Raw genomic sequence first — 16,459 nt, forward strand, 5'->3', positions numbered from 1 at the left:
CCAGTGTGCACTGTCTCTTTCCTCAGGCTCCTGACTCCTGCTCTCAGGGCAAACTGTGCTCCCACTGGGAAGGATGAAGGCCAAGACCTTCCTATCATTAAACTCATTTCCCTTAAACAACAGGGTGCACTAATGAGAAATTCTAATTAATATTCTAATTATTTTTATAATTGGCTGTGCCAAGTGATTATGCGCAGGCCCAATCCTTAATTTTGCCTGGGCTACAGATTGGCGATAAAAGCTAAAGTTCATATTCTTGGTGTTCCCTTCAACATGTTAAACCATCAGGAGTAATTAGGAAGTCCTTTGATGATAAATAATGCCCTCACAACTCATTTAGCTTAAGTCTACATGACGTTCTAGCTCATTGTGCACATCATCATGCCTAAGGTCATGGGAAAGGAAATGTGGGAGCTGTTAAAGGGATTAAGTTGTTTTTGTATTTATTTAAGGAAACGATCAGGGAAGTTAAAGCGTTGGTTCATTGAAATTAAAGGAAAACACATCAGCTAAATTACATCTAATGTTATCAAGGCACACAGCCAGTTTTATTAGCTAGGACTGTGAGATATCTGTTGGATTTCTTTTACCACCAATACATTAAAAGGTGAGTGGAGTTTTCATTATTGAAGCAATCACTTAAAATATATGCTTTGAACACTTTCAACAGAAGCTATTAATTAACAGAGAAGACCTTGAATTCTTTAAATAAGGTCTTTTGTCTCAAAATGGAGTGTAATTACACCCACAGGCAATACAAATGTGTACAGAAGAAATTAAAGAAAGTGGTGTACACTTCCAGTGCTAAGACTTAAAAAGAAGGTATCTTGTACAAAAAGTTTTTATTTTTAGTCTTATTTTCCTTAAAAATACCCAATTTGGGGGCGCTGATGGCCTAGCGGTCTAAGCACCCCACGTACAGAGGCTACAGTCCTTGTCGCAGGGGTCAATTACCGGCTGGTCGACCATTTCCTGCATGTCTTCCCCCTCTCTTTACTCCCCACATTTCCTGTCTCTCTTCAGCTGTTCTATCAATAAAAAGGCAAAAAGGCCAAAAAATATAACTTAAAAATAAATAAATAAATAAATTAAAAAAAACAATTTCTCTCTTTTCTGTTTATTCTAGGAAATTATTCGTTTTTCAGTTTGGCATCTCACTGTTCCTCATTATTAGTTATTGGTCTGTTTCTCTTAGTTTTCAGTGTACCAGGTCAAATTGTCAATACCAAAGTCCATTCGCTTCCATTTCTGCCTTTTCATCAAGGCACATTGCAAAAATTGGCCAAGAAAATATTCTGGTTGATTTCAATGGGCAATATTTTTCTATAATGGTGTGTGTGGACAAAAAACATCGCCAGGAAACCTTAAAAGTTCAGTTTCAGTTTCAGTCAGATCAGCGGAATTCGTCCGTTTACTGAACCTCTTCTTTTAGATTCTACTCTTGACTCCTGCCTCTTGACAAGAGCTGGGTCAATCAGCGTGGCTCACACTAGAGCAGCAATGGTTATTTGATGAGCTTATCAGCTGAGTGAAAGAAAAGTAATTTCCTTCTATCCTCGTAGCCTATTTATCATTTCCTCATTATCAAACCAATGTCAAACATTGACTGGTTCCAGGGAAAATCATACATTTTGCAGTTTTGCTCTGTCACTTATGACAATAAAAAGAAAAGCTCTTGGGTCCTTGTTTTGATTGGAAAAAGGTGTAATTTAAAGAGTTAGTAATCTGGTAAAATTGTGACATGCATGTGACTTTTTTTCTAAGATGATTATTGCTACACATTTTATAGACTGAAAAGTTAATCATAAAAATAATACTTGCAGCCTTGACACCTCAGACCATGTTGTGAGAGTTAAGAGGTCCTCTGCCTCACAAAGCCTTATTTCAGCCTAACTCAGCAGGCTTGCATCAGAAACACAGCTGTGAAATAACTGAGAAAACTATCATGATGTACAGTATCTTAAGTACACTACTGCATGTGTACAGTATCAGCATATTGCTCCCGCTCTTGCAATACAGAGTACCATAAAAATAAGCATGTGCCAGTGCAGCATGTATTACTATAGATCTGTGTTTTTCTTATCTGTTTATATGTGTGTATCATATAGGCAATGCTTTTATCTGTTATTGCCATGCATGTGACTCCTGATAAGAGCGACACATGCATGGCGCCGATGGGGATTTTGGTTTAAATATCTTTGAATGTTCCTATGGAGTCAACTTAATGTGATGCCTTGGGAGAAATGCTGCCTGACCGTATTATCCACATACAGTAATGTGTGTTTGACGGCGTGGAGTATTCCAGTAAAAGCTTTCTTGCTTGGAACAAATGGTAATATTCAGTTGCTGGCCGGGATGATGGTGAATCACCGACAGACATAGCAGGGGTTCTGACTTCCTACCAGGCTGTGCAGCTGTAAATGTCCTCTGCACATAGGCTTCGAGAGATCAGCAGAAGAAGAGGGCCTTTGACAATTCATCTGGACATGGAGGGTGCAGAGAGGAGACATCCTGATGCTCCCTTCTGGGAGAACAGCATGGCTGGGCGTGGATATGGCAAGGGCGGGTGCGATCAGACACAGTCCCCTCTGAGCAAATCAGATGACATCAAAGGGATGGAATATATATTTGGGATGGACTGTGTTTCCTCAAGGGGTTGCAGCATCATGCGCATATTGCTGCTCTAAATCCTGAGCTGTGAAGAATGATCAGTATTTTGTTGAATTTTATGTTAGATTCTCGCTTGATTTTTACATGCAGGCAGACAAATTTGGTCACGTGATGCATGTCATTTTACGGAAGCTTAACATGATTTAGCATAGTCCTGCGCTCAGGTCAGACTTGTGTGTTACTTTGTCAACAAGCAGTGTTGAAAAGGAACACTGGTATACATTTAAATTTACCCGCTGTGATAATGCCTCCCAGGTTTGGCTCAAGGTGTCTTCTCTCCTGTGAACCAGTTACATTCCTTGCAGAATTTTCCACATGTCCATTTTTTTCCCCAACCATTCCTGTATCTATGTTATTTTTATTTCTCAGCATTTATCTGGAGACTGTGTGTGTTAGTTGGAGGCACAAACTGTTTTGCATTCGCTAACATACACAGAGCATAAATATTGGATTAAGTAAACAAATCCGAGAGGCACACTCCTGAATGATATCGGTGAGTCGGCCTTTGGAGCTAGCAGGAATGCCACGGTCGCAGTCTTTACTTGAGAGTCGGCACATGAAAAGAGAGAGAGAGAGGCAGAGGTAGAGAGAGAGCGAGAGTCAAATGGCAGTTTAATCCCCCCTCAGTGTTATCTCGCAGGTGTTTTGCAGACTGTGCTCTCTTTGGGAACTTTGAAATCGGGCCAGGCTTTCATGTGCAGGATAAGGTACAGAGCCTGTGCCTGGCTGTTTGTGGGCAATAAACATCAGCACAACTGTGCAGGACTCGAGCTCACAACTCCACTTAACAAGTTATTCCCCCCAGCTCCTTGTTAGGCAGTGAGCCATGGTGTTCGCTTTAAAACAATCCCAGCAGTTTTCTTTGTTTTGTTCCTTTGAAGTTACGCAGACATGGAGTAGGATAAAAAGAAAATGCCAGCCTTGGACAGAGCTTCTATTTTACTAAAACAGGTAATCAAAATGCACGATGGGTCACACTGAAAGCTGCAAAGAGTTCTGTAAAGTAATTTGAATTGATGTCGTTTTACATTCTGCAATTAGCTCTAACCAGAGTCCCACAACACCTGCATGGATAGAGTTACATTTCTCCAGCTTAGTCACACAAATGTTCTCTGACTTCATTAGAATTGAACCGATCTCATGGATTTCCTTCCTAGAAAATTAGCCAGATTGTAAAAAGCTGAGATGAGAACCGACCCACGGCCCCCTGCAGGCATCCAGTATCGGGTGTCGCTGTGTTTTTAATGGCACAGTACATCACCAGGCTCTGGTGACGCCGGATGGCCTGGCAGCATTAGCCTCCCCTGAGAGAATGTGCTGTTTTATTGGCCTCCTCAGCGTTGAGTTGTCCCCTGTGCCGGTGTAATACGGCAGCTAGCATCAGAGGGGGGAAAGGCCCCTTCCTAGATTAATCTGCAGTGTATGATTCTCAGCGCTAGCTTAGTGCTCATGTTCCATATTTTCTAATGGTTATGGGCACAGTCAGTTAGAGTGCTGCTGAGGGAGCCATCAGTCAGGATGTTGAGGGCCAAGGCAAGAGCTGTTCTAAGCAAAGCATATGCATAAGCAACTCATTCTCCACCCCACCATGTGTAATACAGCAGTTTAATGTGTCGCCCTGATCTTAAATTATGATTGTTATAGTGCATCAAATGTGGTGGCAAAGTGTTTGAGTTGTAATGGTCTTTAGTTGTTACATGAACAGGTAGTGCGAGTGTTGTCAGACTGAGGCTCAGTTCATGCAAACTTTGTGTACTAAGGTGGCAACACTGTATAGTTTGAGGTGGCCAGAGGCTACAAAACTTATAGCAAGGGCATGAGCATTGGGATGTGAGCATGGTACAGTCAGAAGGTTGGTGGTGCCATCCCAGCTCCCACAGTCACATGTCAGTGTCCTTGAGCAAGATTGAACCCCAAATTGCCCCTGATGGCATAGTCAGCAGTATGCTAATGCCTCTGAATGAAATTAGTTAACTCTGATGGTCCCAGATTACAACATCCTCTTGCATCAGTTTATGTATGTGGTATGAATGGGTGATTGTGACAAGTAGTGGAAAAACGCTTTGAGGGATTGAGAAGACAAGAAAAGCACTACATAAGTTCAAAGTACATCAACCCATTACAAAGTACAGTAAACAACACCTGATTAAGTATTGAATGTTGAGTTAGGGATGATGAAATGGCAAAAAATCTCCTGGGAAAAAAAAGTTAACTTTACAGTTTTGATAAAAAGTATTTGGATGTGCAATGGTTAACATGCTGCAAACATTGGCAATGATCCAAAGCAATTACTTTCCTAGTTTTTCAATAGAAAATCAAATTCCCATAACCGACAAGTCTAAAGGCAAGAAACAACTCAAATACAGTCACGCAAGTTGAGCACAATATATTCAACAGCTATCTATCTATCTATCTATCTATCTATCTATCCATCTATCCATCTATCCATCTATCCATCCATCCATCTATCCATCCATCCATCCATCCATCCATCTATCTATCTATCTATCTAAACATGTGATTACACAGTAAGACAATTTCAATTTGGTTTGCTGAGTGTAGCTATTGTTAGCACCACTAGCAACACCAGCCTTCGGTCCTCCATGCAGGTAAATGTCCACATGCCTGTGCTGGTTACAAATAGCTTCTTTCAAGCTTTTATATGCCAGTTTAACAGACACAATCTAGATACAACTTCATCTTCATTTTAAAGATCAAAATACTGACAAACCACGCCTCGCTATGAGAAGCCATCTGTCATTAGTGCTTGTTTGGATCCTAGTTGAGGAGCATTATGGCATTATGGTAGTACCCATTACTCAGAGATTCACCCCCTGTAGTGATGGGTAAAAATCTTGTATTGTATTAAAAAATGTTGTGTGTCTTGAAAGCTAGTCATCTTCCCAAAATGAGAAATCATTACTTTTTGGTTTCCCACCAGTGTCCCAGGAAAGATTTTTTTTTAGCCATCCATCAACCCCATCTGCCACTTCAAGCAAACCTACACAATCTTCATACCAAACCACCTGGCTTCAACTGGATATAGAGACAGTATTCATACAAAAAAATCAAGTCATAAAGTCATCAAAGAAATGACCTTGGGGGATACCTAAAGTGCTATCATCGGAATCAACAGACCAATGATCAAACTGCTGTAAAAGACGAGCTTGGGTGAGAACACAGTACCATATTAAGGAAGGTCTGGCAGTGTGAGTGAGAGACATAAGGGCAGAAAAAGGGATGCATTAGAGCACAAATTAAGTGGGTTCTTGTGTCTGCCATGTCTTGCATCCAGAAATAGTGAGCATCAGTTTCTGATCATGTTGTTTTTCCACAGCATGACGTGTCTCTGGGAAGCAGCTTCAGAGAGCCGACCCACTCACCTTCTGTTGTGAAAGAGCCCAAGTGACGTTTAGCACCTCACACCAGGTAACGCTTAAGTCATTCTGACAACAGCGTGGGACACACTTTAGATCCAAGGGAGAGGAGCATTCAGAGCACTTGACTCCCTGTGGCCCAGCATTATGGGAAATGTACGTGAAGCCAAATGATAAAGGCTCTGGCGAGGAAGAGTTTCTTTCATTACCTTATAAATCTCACATAGCCTGGCAACTCCAGTGTCTCAGCATAATACCCAAATTCAATGTGGCATTTCATAAATGTGCTGTCCTCATGGTACTGTCACTGAGCCAGTGCTGGTGCAGAGAGCAGCTCTCTCAGTCTGAGAGGTTGGGGAGTTATACATACTAATCAGTGCTTGGAGATGATGTTTCTGGGTAATATGCAAGCAATGCTACAGTGACTTTGCAAGCAAAGATCTAAGGGGTTGTCATTATTATTGTTGTCATATAGAAGTGAATTTACTGTCAAAATGCAGAGCTGGAGGACAACATGCCCAGTTGCATCAGCATTTAAAACAATGTATTTTTCCTCAGAATTAATTCATTTCGATGCCTCAGATGAGTCACTAGTGGTGACTAAGATGATCTTTGCGAATCTTTGGCGTGATACTATCAATTCAGATTCTCCTTAAAATGTAGAATCTACACTCAGGGGTGTGGATGTTGAGCATAGGAAGTGTTTTTGTTTCCATCTGTGGCACTTGCAGTTCACATAGATTTGACCTATCAAAAAGGCTTTGCAGGAACAAAAGTCTGTGTGGAGAGCAAAAGCAGGCATGCCGTGATGTCATCCTAGGTGCCACTGGTGGTAATCTGATGAACCCAAATACTTTCACCCTCCTCATCTACAGTGTGCAAGATCTATGAGGAAGTACACACACAGAGATCAGCTTGTTTTGTTGCTGGTTAGGGCACCAAGTAAGATCAGTTTAGGGTTTTGTTGAATGAGAACAGACTATACAGCATATGTTAATATAAAAGTTGTAGAAGGGAAGTTGTTTGCTAAGTAGCTCTTTAGTTTGTTAGAACGTCACCAACATTCTAGAGATAATATCTTTGAAAATGTGTTGTCACTTTTTGGTATAATAAGGCCTTTGAGACAGAGAGTTGGGAAAAAAATAATGCATTAAACTTATTGAAACTTATTTTGTTCAACATGTGGAACCAATACAAAAAAGCCTGCTGATATAGACAGACAATGAGAGATAAATTGATGTAGAAACCAGGGGTAATGCATGAAGGAGCATGATCAAATATGACTGAGGGTGGTGGGTGACTACTAACCGTGTGGGACTTGTACCATAGCATGTAATAATAGTAACAATATTTGAACTAAATAAAAAAGGCAGATTTGACATTTCAGCAGTGCAAGAGCCAAAGGCACAAGCACAGATTGTACACCCTGAAGCCCAAAGCCACCCACCTCAACAGCACTCACAATCTCACCTTCCATCACTGACAGCAGGTTCATACATCTCCCAACTGCTGCCTTATTTCATTTTGTCCCCTTACACAGATCAGCAGAGGCAGCAGAGTCAATAGAATTCCTAAAACATTGGATCCATCCAAGCAGAAAATGTGCTCCAAACACCGCCATGCTTTGGGCAGCAGTGACGTCGGTGCCCTGCTCTGTGAGAGGTTATCAGCTGAAGCAGAGATGGCCATGGTTTAGGCCCGTTGGTCATCCTACAGAGCAGCTCAGAGGGCCAGGATGAGGAGATGTGTCTGATTGATATCTTTAAATTAGATCTTGGAGACAGTACCTGAGGTTGCTTCAGTGGATTTAAAAAAAAAAAAGCCAGACTGCTGTGCAGTGTTACAACTCTGGGACCAAAAAAAAAAGGTTGTATGGTTTGGAACCTCAGAGCTCATCAAAGAAAGTGTCTTTTTCTCAAAGCTGTCACATAGGGTGAACTGCAGGCCTGACAGCACTGCAGAATGAGCAGTGTTTTAGTGCACCATTCCAGACTGCATATATGCAAATATGCATGCAATCATTAAAGAAAGTGTCCCTTTTCTATATATAAAAATAATAGGTACATGCCATTGCATAGAAAAGAATCCTTAAAATCAAAAACACCAAGACTAAAGCCTTGTGTGTTACAGTCAAATTATTTGCATCACATAGAATTGGTTTAAACTGCAGTACATGGTTGAATTTTTTTTTAGGCTAAAGTAAAATTTCAGGAATCGGTATGGTACTTCTTAAGCAGGGAATGAAGCTGGTTTTCCCCCTGCTCTTCTGTAAGCCATTCTACCTCCCACCCCCCACCCCACCGAGTCCCTGGTCCATCGGGGTGATTGCCTTGCCTGCTATCTCCGAGCAGCAGTTCTGTTTGTGCAGTGCCTCTGTATGTCAAAAAAAGAGAAGCCTGTTAATTTCATGATCTGTCACACGTCTGCCTCTCTGCGACGGGCAGTGGGCTGCTGGGTCTGGACTTCCTTATCGCTCCACTCATTCCTGTCCTCCCCTGCCAGACTGGAGTCACATCACTATCTGGGATGCAGGGCTGAATTGGTTTCCACACACTGTTGAGAATAGGTCAGTTCACAGGGAGGAGATTATTTTGATACTTCTACTTTGAATATAGTTCAAACCAGATTTGGCAGCAGCAATGCAACTATTGCTATACTATGGTCAACTTTACCAGCAAGAAAAGTCAACTTTGGCTGTTAAATCCCTACATGATCTAAATACCTATTTGCATGCAGATGATTTCAATCACTGAGTTGCAGTGTGATTCAATTTAACAATGGTCCAGAAAACAATTCATGGAAGGTAATAATGTCTTGACGGCTATGATACCCCGTCGAGTGTCTTCATTGACTCCACTCACTTTGGTTTCTGCACTCAGAGAGGGCAGGGGGTTCTCTAAATAAGCTTCCATCTCAAAGAGATATGAGAAAATGATCTACGTGACACTTCCTCCGTCATTTAGCCTCCTGGGAAATGTTTCATAAAGCCAGAAGAACTGAGTGTGTGTTTTCAGATGTGCATTTGCATGTGCTGGTGTTTGTTCTTAGCAGGAAATGCTGACAGAAATTAAGATGAAAAACAATAAATAAAGATCTCCCACTTGAAGTAATAACAGGTCTTGTTACAGTTTAAGCAGGGGAGCCAGACACCAGAGAGGCAACTGCACATTCCAGAGTTAATGGAGTCCCTTTCCATAATTTGGAGCATGTTTATTGGAAACTTATTACACTGTTTGTCTTCTGCTTCCTTCACTCGTTATCCGGAGGAGTCTACTGTAGCTTTTACAGATAGCTTTATTTACAGAAGGCTATCTACTTACATCGGCACAGGAATAGAAACTCAAGATCTTTATAAATCCAAAAACATGAAGCACTCAAGGAACCAAAGCTTTGTCAGGATGAATTAGTAATCTTCTAATCAAATCTACAATCTTAAACAAAGACACTGTATCCGTCTCTCTCAATCTGACAAACACAGAGCAGGTGGGCCCCTTCGCTATGTAAATCTGAAGGCTGCCCGCCAAAATTGCAAACAGCCGCAGAAATTAGAGGGCTTTTGTCTTGGAGGAAAACACAGACATATTTCAAACATACAGAACAGGCTTCTCAAAGCCAGTGGGCACACATAGAAAAACAGTCTTCACTTAAATAACTGCAAACGGTTGAGGACATGCGAACGGCAGCACAGGAACATTTGTGGTGGATGTTAAGGTGCTGGGTGACTGCCAGGGAGCAGATTATCTGGATTAAATGAGTGAATGTTCTGGGTTGTGTTTGTGGAACAGGATGACGCTCTATAGAGAATCAGATCAGAGACTCTGAACGACCGCCTGAGGAGTCAGGGTGATGATGTATTAGGGCCTGAGTTTTTTCGGAGATGGCTAAGCAGCAGTCACCAAGACAACAAAAGGATCTACCGTGCCAGAGAGCATTCCTTCTTCCTCCCACTCTCCTGGACTGCTAATAGGAGACAGAGTGAAGAGGCAAAGCAACCAATGAAAGGGGGAAATGGGAGGAAAGATGAGAGCTCTCCCACCAGTTTCAGAATAGTTTCCATGTACTGGACTTTCAGTGGGAGGACTGGGCCATTATTGTAGTTTGCCAAGTGTTTTGTTTGGATCCATTATTGCATCTCAGTTTTCCCAGGGAAATTTAATTGTCAGAGAGTAGGGAGACATGATTATAGCGAGCTCAACGCACAAACAAATGGAAAATAATGTTCTGGTTTTCACCAGGTACTACATAAGGCGTCATTTTGTTCCATGTCAATGATACTCTTCATTGTTCTGTTCTCAACAGCTAGCTCTGAGCTGCAGCACAAACTCACTGGTTCCCATCCATGGATGAATATACAGACACTGAAAGATGAATTCATCCATCAATTCAATTTCTTCAGGAATGGGTGATGGTGGCAGCAGGATCAGTTTAGATGTTCCTCACCAAAGTTACATTTTTCAGGTACTCCTCAGGGATCATTGGGCATTTCTGGGCCAGATGAGAATCCCTCCAGCCTGTCCTGCATGGGTTGGCCAGACGTGCCCAGAAAACTGAAGAAAAATACTCAGATTTCTGAACCATGCAAACCAGGTTATTTTCCATGTATTGACCAGAAAGGATTTTTCAAACATGTAGATCAACTGGTAAATCAGAATATTTGCCCATTTTTCAAGAAAGTTGAGTAAATCTTGCAACCCACTGTCCCATCACTCATTTATGAAAACCCAAACCTGCTCGACCATTATTGCTGTTTGTCTATATTAAGTTACATCATAAAATAAAATAAAACTGAGTGGAATGGATTAGAAGACTCTACCTTAGTGTTTCCTACTGCTGCACACCAATGTGTTACATGAGGACACAGTGCTGTTGTATATTCCTGACACATCCTCACGCAGAGGTTGCGGCTTGTTTGAATCAGCAGCACAAGGAGTCCTGTTTTTATCTGGGGCACTTCTGCAGACCTTGGACTGAGGGTACCACACTTCAGAAGCCAGATGGAAAAAAAATATGCTGGACAAGTAGAGCAGAAAGTCTATTGTTGTGGCTAATGACTTTCAGCAGAATTCATGCTGAGAATAAGAAAGGCAATCCCACCCTTCCCTCCTCCAGACTCTCTTCTTCTTCCCGCTACTCTAAACAAAGCCTACAAATTACTACCCTCACCAACAAATACCCTGAACACAGCACACAATTCACTGAAGCATAAGTGACACAAACATGCTCAAAGCACGGGTTTAAATATATGGTGAAATTCCATTAGTGCCTACAGTGACTAAACATAGCTTGCAGTATGTAATAAGCAGGTGCATTCCCATTGGGGGTGACATTAGGGCTTCTTATTATCCCATTATGCCCATGATGCACTTTTCCTGGGTTGAGGCAAACAATTAGCATCATTATGATGCAGGCTAACAATATTTCCTCATTGGCTTAATTAGGACTCGAGCCACAGCGGCGAACCATCAGTGGTTTGAGCACAGACTCCCACAACAGGTGACCATCTGCAAAGAGGGACTTAATGCATGGTAGCATTAAAGAGCACAAGAGTAACATCCATATCCTGCAACCACCACTATGGATGAATATCATTTTTGTTGGCCTCTATCAATGGATACCAAGAAAATAAATAAAGCACTTTAAAAAACAGTGCAGGAAATAAACTGCACAAGGTTCTCATGATGAAAACAGGAGAGCTAGCTCTTAAGGCCTGCTGAGTGGCTCCCCCAATGTCGAATGGAAAAAAGACATTGAAAATAAGAATGTAAAAAAATAACAACCTAAAATTGCAGAGGTAGAAAACACAAGCATGTCTGAGGAAAATAAGAGGAGGAAGCATTGAAGAGGAGAAAACATTTCCCATTTGCTGAGGTTTACTAGGAGTAGCGAGTCACATTTTGGTTTAAAAATAACAGACACACTAATTTATTAATTCTACAAAATATAAAAACCAGGCACAGAATCAGAGAACATCATAACTAAAGAGCCACAGAAAACCACCACTACCAACAACAATGAACTCAACCCAAAATCCATCCAGACAACAACTGAGAATCACCTCATGGGGATGTGCCATTATTACAACTAATTCAGTTTTAGCCTAATTGTTTATTGAGATCTGACTCAGCTTTTTCTACAAACATTGAATGCTTTTGACTCCAGAATTGCTCAACTCATTAGCTTGGGGAAGAGACAATATCCAGGTGTTGGCTTTGACATCCAAAACTGAACAGATAATAAATTGCTAGTTGAAACAACGGCTGGATCCCCTTAATATATCAACACATCAAGAAACCTCTCTTCATGGAGATCAAAAGATCCAGGTTTATCTGCCAGTGGCTACCTTTGATTTTGCCTGCCTGAACCAACCACACAAAGAGAGGCTACATGACTGGTGTGACACTGCAGTGCAAAGCATCCCGGCAATGGTAGCCTACCATCAAAGTATAACACAAAGGTCTTGTTATCCATTGTGGTCACTTGACCTACTGTATGTACAATCCGTGAAGTAGGTTATCATGTACTGTCTATCACTGGAAACACCACTACATATTGTCTCAACATAACTCTGTACAGTACACCCCAACCTTCATGACCTCCTTTCCTGTGATGAGTAAAAAAAAAAAAGGCACCGGAGGCAAGGAGGAATGAGGTTGTCATTACATTGGAAGGGGTGTTTCTTTTGATTTGGTAGAAATAGGTTCTGCATTAATGGAGACATTCTCTGGCTCGTCTCCCGCTTCAAAAGAGGGAAAAACAAAAGCTGGGAAATGATAGCCGTGAGCACTGTCCTCACAAAGGAAACCAGTGATGGCTATACATTATTGTAAAGGAACATGTTGGAATGTAAAGGTGTTTCTCTTGCTATTCAAATGACGTGCCTATATTTTTTCATATTCAAATAATAGTTTGATGATAATGCTGTCATGGCATAATTTGCCTAGCAAGAATATAAATAATAAAAAGTAGTGTAGCAATGAAATATTCACATCATTGTGACATTTAATTGATTTAAAACATCCCAAAAATGATCACAAGCAGCTCATCAAATAAGGCAGCTGGTTTGGTTTCTGTACACTTAAACATTTGATGCTAAAGGTGTCCATCTGGGGTCAGTTTTGCAGAAGCCGACCTCTGCACTCATGTTACTTATATTTAATATGCAATGTACCTGTACACTGTACATAATGTGACCATATCAACAATTGTGTGTGCAGTGTCGCTCACTGTGTGGTTATTTTTGCAGCAGTAAGCTCAGGAAAAAGTTTCTCTTCCCAAAACTCATAGCTGAATGTGTGATTTTATAAATACTTTTACCAACCATTCAATTTAGAAAAAAGTTTTCAAATGAAATCCTTGACTGGAATAATTTCCCCTGCTGAATAGCTTACACTGCTGTTCAGTTTCTTTTAACTGCATGATAGTCCTTCAATTTCCCTCATTTTTTTTTTCCTTTGAATGCCAGAAAACAGATGAGCTTCGATGATAATCAGGCAGAAATTAGCACAGGGCTGCAGTCACAGGTGCTAGGCTCTTCAATGCACAAACGAGGGCTAGCAAGGCTAAATGTATTGATTACCAGCTAACACTCAGTGCCACACAATCAGTGTCCCATGCATCATTAGAAGAAGCCACATCTGCATCCACTCCTCAGCTGTAACGTGGTCAGCTAATCATCATCACATGCCATTCAAAGTTTTTGGGAGTGGACTGTGATTGTAATGAAGAGTGTGCTGTTGACTGCAGACAATCAATAAAGTTGTCACAGTTTGAAAAAGGTCTTTGAGTTGAGCTGTAGGATTTATGTATTTTCTTCTTTTGAATTGACAACTATACTATCCTCTGAATGTAGCTATATTTATCATTAAGATTTCTGTGCATGACTGAATGAACATGTTTCTCTTCTGCTCATCTTTTTTTGGTTTGCATCTCAATCACTTGCCATTTAATCTGTATGAGCCAACACTTTTATTTCCCTCCAGCTTTTCTGTCTTTAACTCAAGATGTTTCATGTTCTCTAAAACAACTGCTCTTTTGAATGATGCTACAACCACAGACATCCAAATGTCATTACAAGCCAGCTGTGCTCAACTTGCTAGTGCTATAGGAAACCATGCCAGAATACCGGTAGCCTGACAATACCAGCAGCCTGACCTTTTTAAATTCTTGTGAGCTGCCTCGTCTCTTTGTAGGAAAGTCCTTCTGTGAAAAATGGAGTTGGAAGAAAAAGAATGGAGAGGGTTGAGGGAGAGAGACAAGGACCACCTGAGACACAAGATCTCTTATGTGGGTCTGGGAAAGGACAACAGAGGTGTAATGAGGACCGTGATACACATCAGCCTGGAGTCATGTTACATCACTTGAGAGACTGAGAGAGCAGAGAGTCTGAGACAAAGAATAGGGCATGAAATAAGCAGGAAATAAAGGATGCTATGCCTGACTGTGCAGCTCTGATTTATTCCCTTCTTTCTCTTGTTTACAGCAGCACAAACCTTCACCTGAAAGATGCAAAGCAGTCCAACTGCACATTGCATGCTGTTGCTAACAACTGGGTATACAGGGATGACAGCAGCAGACGGTGCAGCAGTGAGGCTACGCGACAAGAGCTGGTGAAACATGAGATCCTGCCACATCCCCTGTGTACAAACAAGACATGGCTGCAAGGGAAGAGTGTGTTCTCTGCAAAAACTCTATCTCTCTTACCTCTTTTTTGTGTTTTAGAGCGTCTGGTCGATGCTTATCTGCTTCTGTCAAGATAGCTTTCTCCGTGCGGACAAAGGGGAGAGGCTCAAAGGTCGGCAGGAATACAGAAGGAGCTGAAAAGAAAACATGTACATGTCTGAATGTCCTAAAGAGGGGACCATGTTTCAAATATTAACAAGGATGTTGAGGTGAAATGATAAATATTATATTGACAATTAGAGCTGTAACACTACAGTGATTGATTCACTCTGAAATCTCTTATCAGTGTATAAGTAGTTGACATTCAAGGTAAGTGTGGTCAACAAGATCAACTAAATCACTCCGCAGCTAGAAAAAGTTAGCAAGTTGGTGATTTTCTATACATTTAAAAGAGACCTGAGACCAACTGTTCACAATACCTGTATTGAAAGTATTTTAAGTAGCAGCCTTCTGTTAGCCTTTTAATTCATTGCAGGATTCTTAGTTTAGTCTATGTACTTGATGGCTGTTCACACTTTTTGACTTACATTGTTTTGTTAAAAAAAGGCTTTGTCCATAAAATTTGATAGATAGATTTGTGACAAAGTGATGGAAAAATATTCCTTTATTCACCTTCTATATTGATCCATTTATAAATATTTATTTTCTTATTCAACCTTGCATCACTTATTTTTTTGTTTGTTTGTGTTCAGTTCAAAAAGGTTATAAATCACACCAAAACAAGTCAGCAAAATACAGCAAACAAAGCACAAAGTTTGTCAGTTACTCTCTCTTGTCATGGAGCCTTATTCGTCCCCCGCCACATTGTACTGAATGATATCTAAGCTGTGAGGAAGGTGCACATGGCTCTTGCTTGATTCAGTTTTGTTTAATGTGAACAAAAAAAAAATTGGTTCAGAGTAACACAAAAGTGAATGTTTACTTAATCCCTCCTCAACTAGAGCTAAACAAGACTCAATTCTACGGAAGTAGATTGAGTTCTCCTTAGCCCGAGTGGCACTGATTGCAAAGCTCCTGCTTGATTAGTGCAGAAATCAGGTAGCTTAGTATAAAAGGTGTGGGGAAACAGCAGTCTTGTTGAGTATGTTTTGTCACTATGAAGGCCGTAAAGAGAGCCATTTTTCCCCAATAGTTGACAGTAGGCTTTTTTGGTGTTTTATAACTTCATGAGGCCGGCCTGAACACAAATCTGTGTCAGCTGAGAAGTCAAAACCCTGTTGGTTAATATTTTCCCACTACTTGCTATACACAACACCTTAGATCAATGTTAAAAAATTATATCCGTTCATCCTCACCTTCATGTGTGAACCACCTTGATTACCTCTGATAGGGAGGGACACGCAGCACTTCCTGGTTTTATGCCTTTCGTGATGTCATTGCTGACATCACCGGGTCATACCAAGTGATATTTTTTTTCTGCAGAGGAGTGTTGGCTTTTGTTCTTTTTAAAACTTCTGAATTCAAAGGCTTGAAGTTTCTTATCTGCTAAGGAAGCATTTTACTTGCATTAAGTTAAATATGGAAAGTCAACATCCTGGATCTTTGATTCTGACTCCAGAAGTTAAGGTGCCAATTGAAAGCCCTTTAAAGGTAGTTGGGTTTTGCTTCTTCAAACAAAGATGAGGCTCTGCTGCCATTTACATTGGCTTTTTGTTTGAGCCTGGAAATGTTTAATTTAATGTGAGCTACAGCAGGATAATGCATAAATTTGATCATACATTAAACATTATTTT

General features: G+C 40.9%; 1 long non-coding RNA gene across 2 annotated transcripts in view; it reads right to left on the reverse strand.

Annotated features, from left to right (window-relative positions):
• LOC117829122 overlaps window positions 1-16,084 on the reverse strand; it is an 89,751-nt gene extending 73,667 nt beyond the window's left edge. For both annotated transcript variants that reach the window (XR_004634551.1, XR_004634550.1), the window contains exons 1-2: window positions 16,022-16,084; window positions 14,748-14,860 (exon numbers count right to left, since the gene is read on the reverse strand). This is a non-coding gene — a long non-coding RNA (uncharacterized LOC117829122). The remainder of the gene's footprint in view (window positions 1-14,747; window positions 14,861-16,021) is intronic.
• Between the last annotated feature and the right edge of the window lie 375 nt (window positions 16,085-16,459).

This window comes from Notolabrus celidotus, chromosome 17 (genome assembly GCF_009762535.1).
Source record: "Notolabrus celidotus isolate fNotCel1 chromosome 17, fNotCel1.pri, whole genome shotgun sequence".
Taxonomy (NCBI): Eukaryota; Metazoa; Chordata; class Actinopteri; order Labriformes; family Labridae; genus Notolabrus; species Notolabrus celidotus.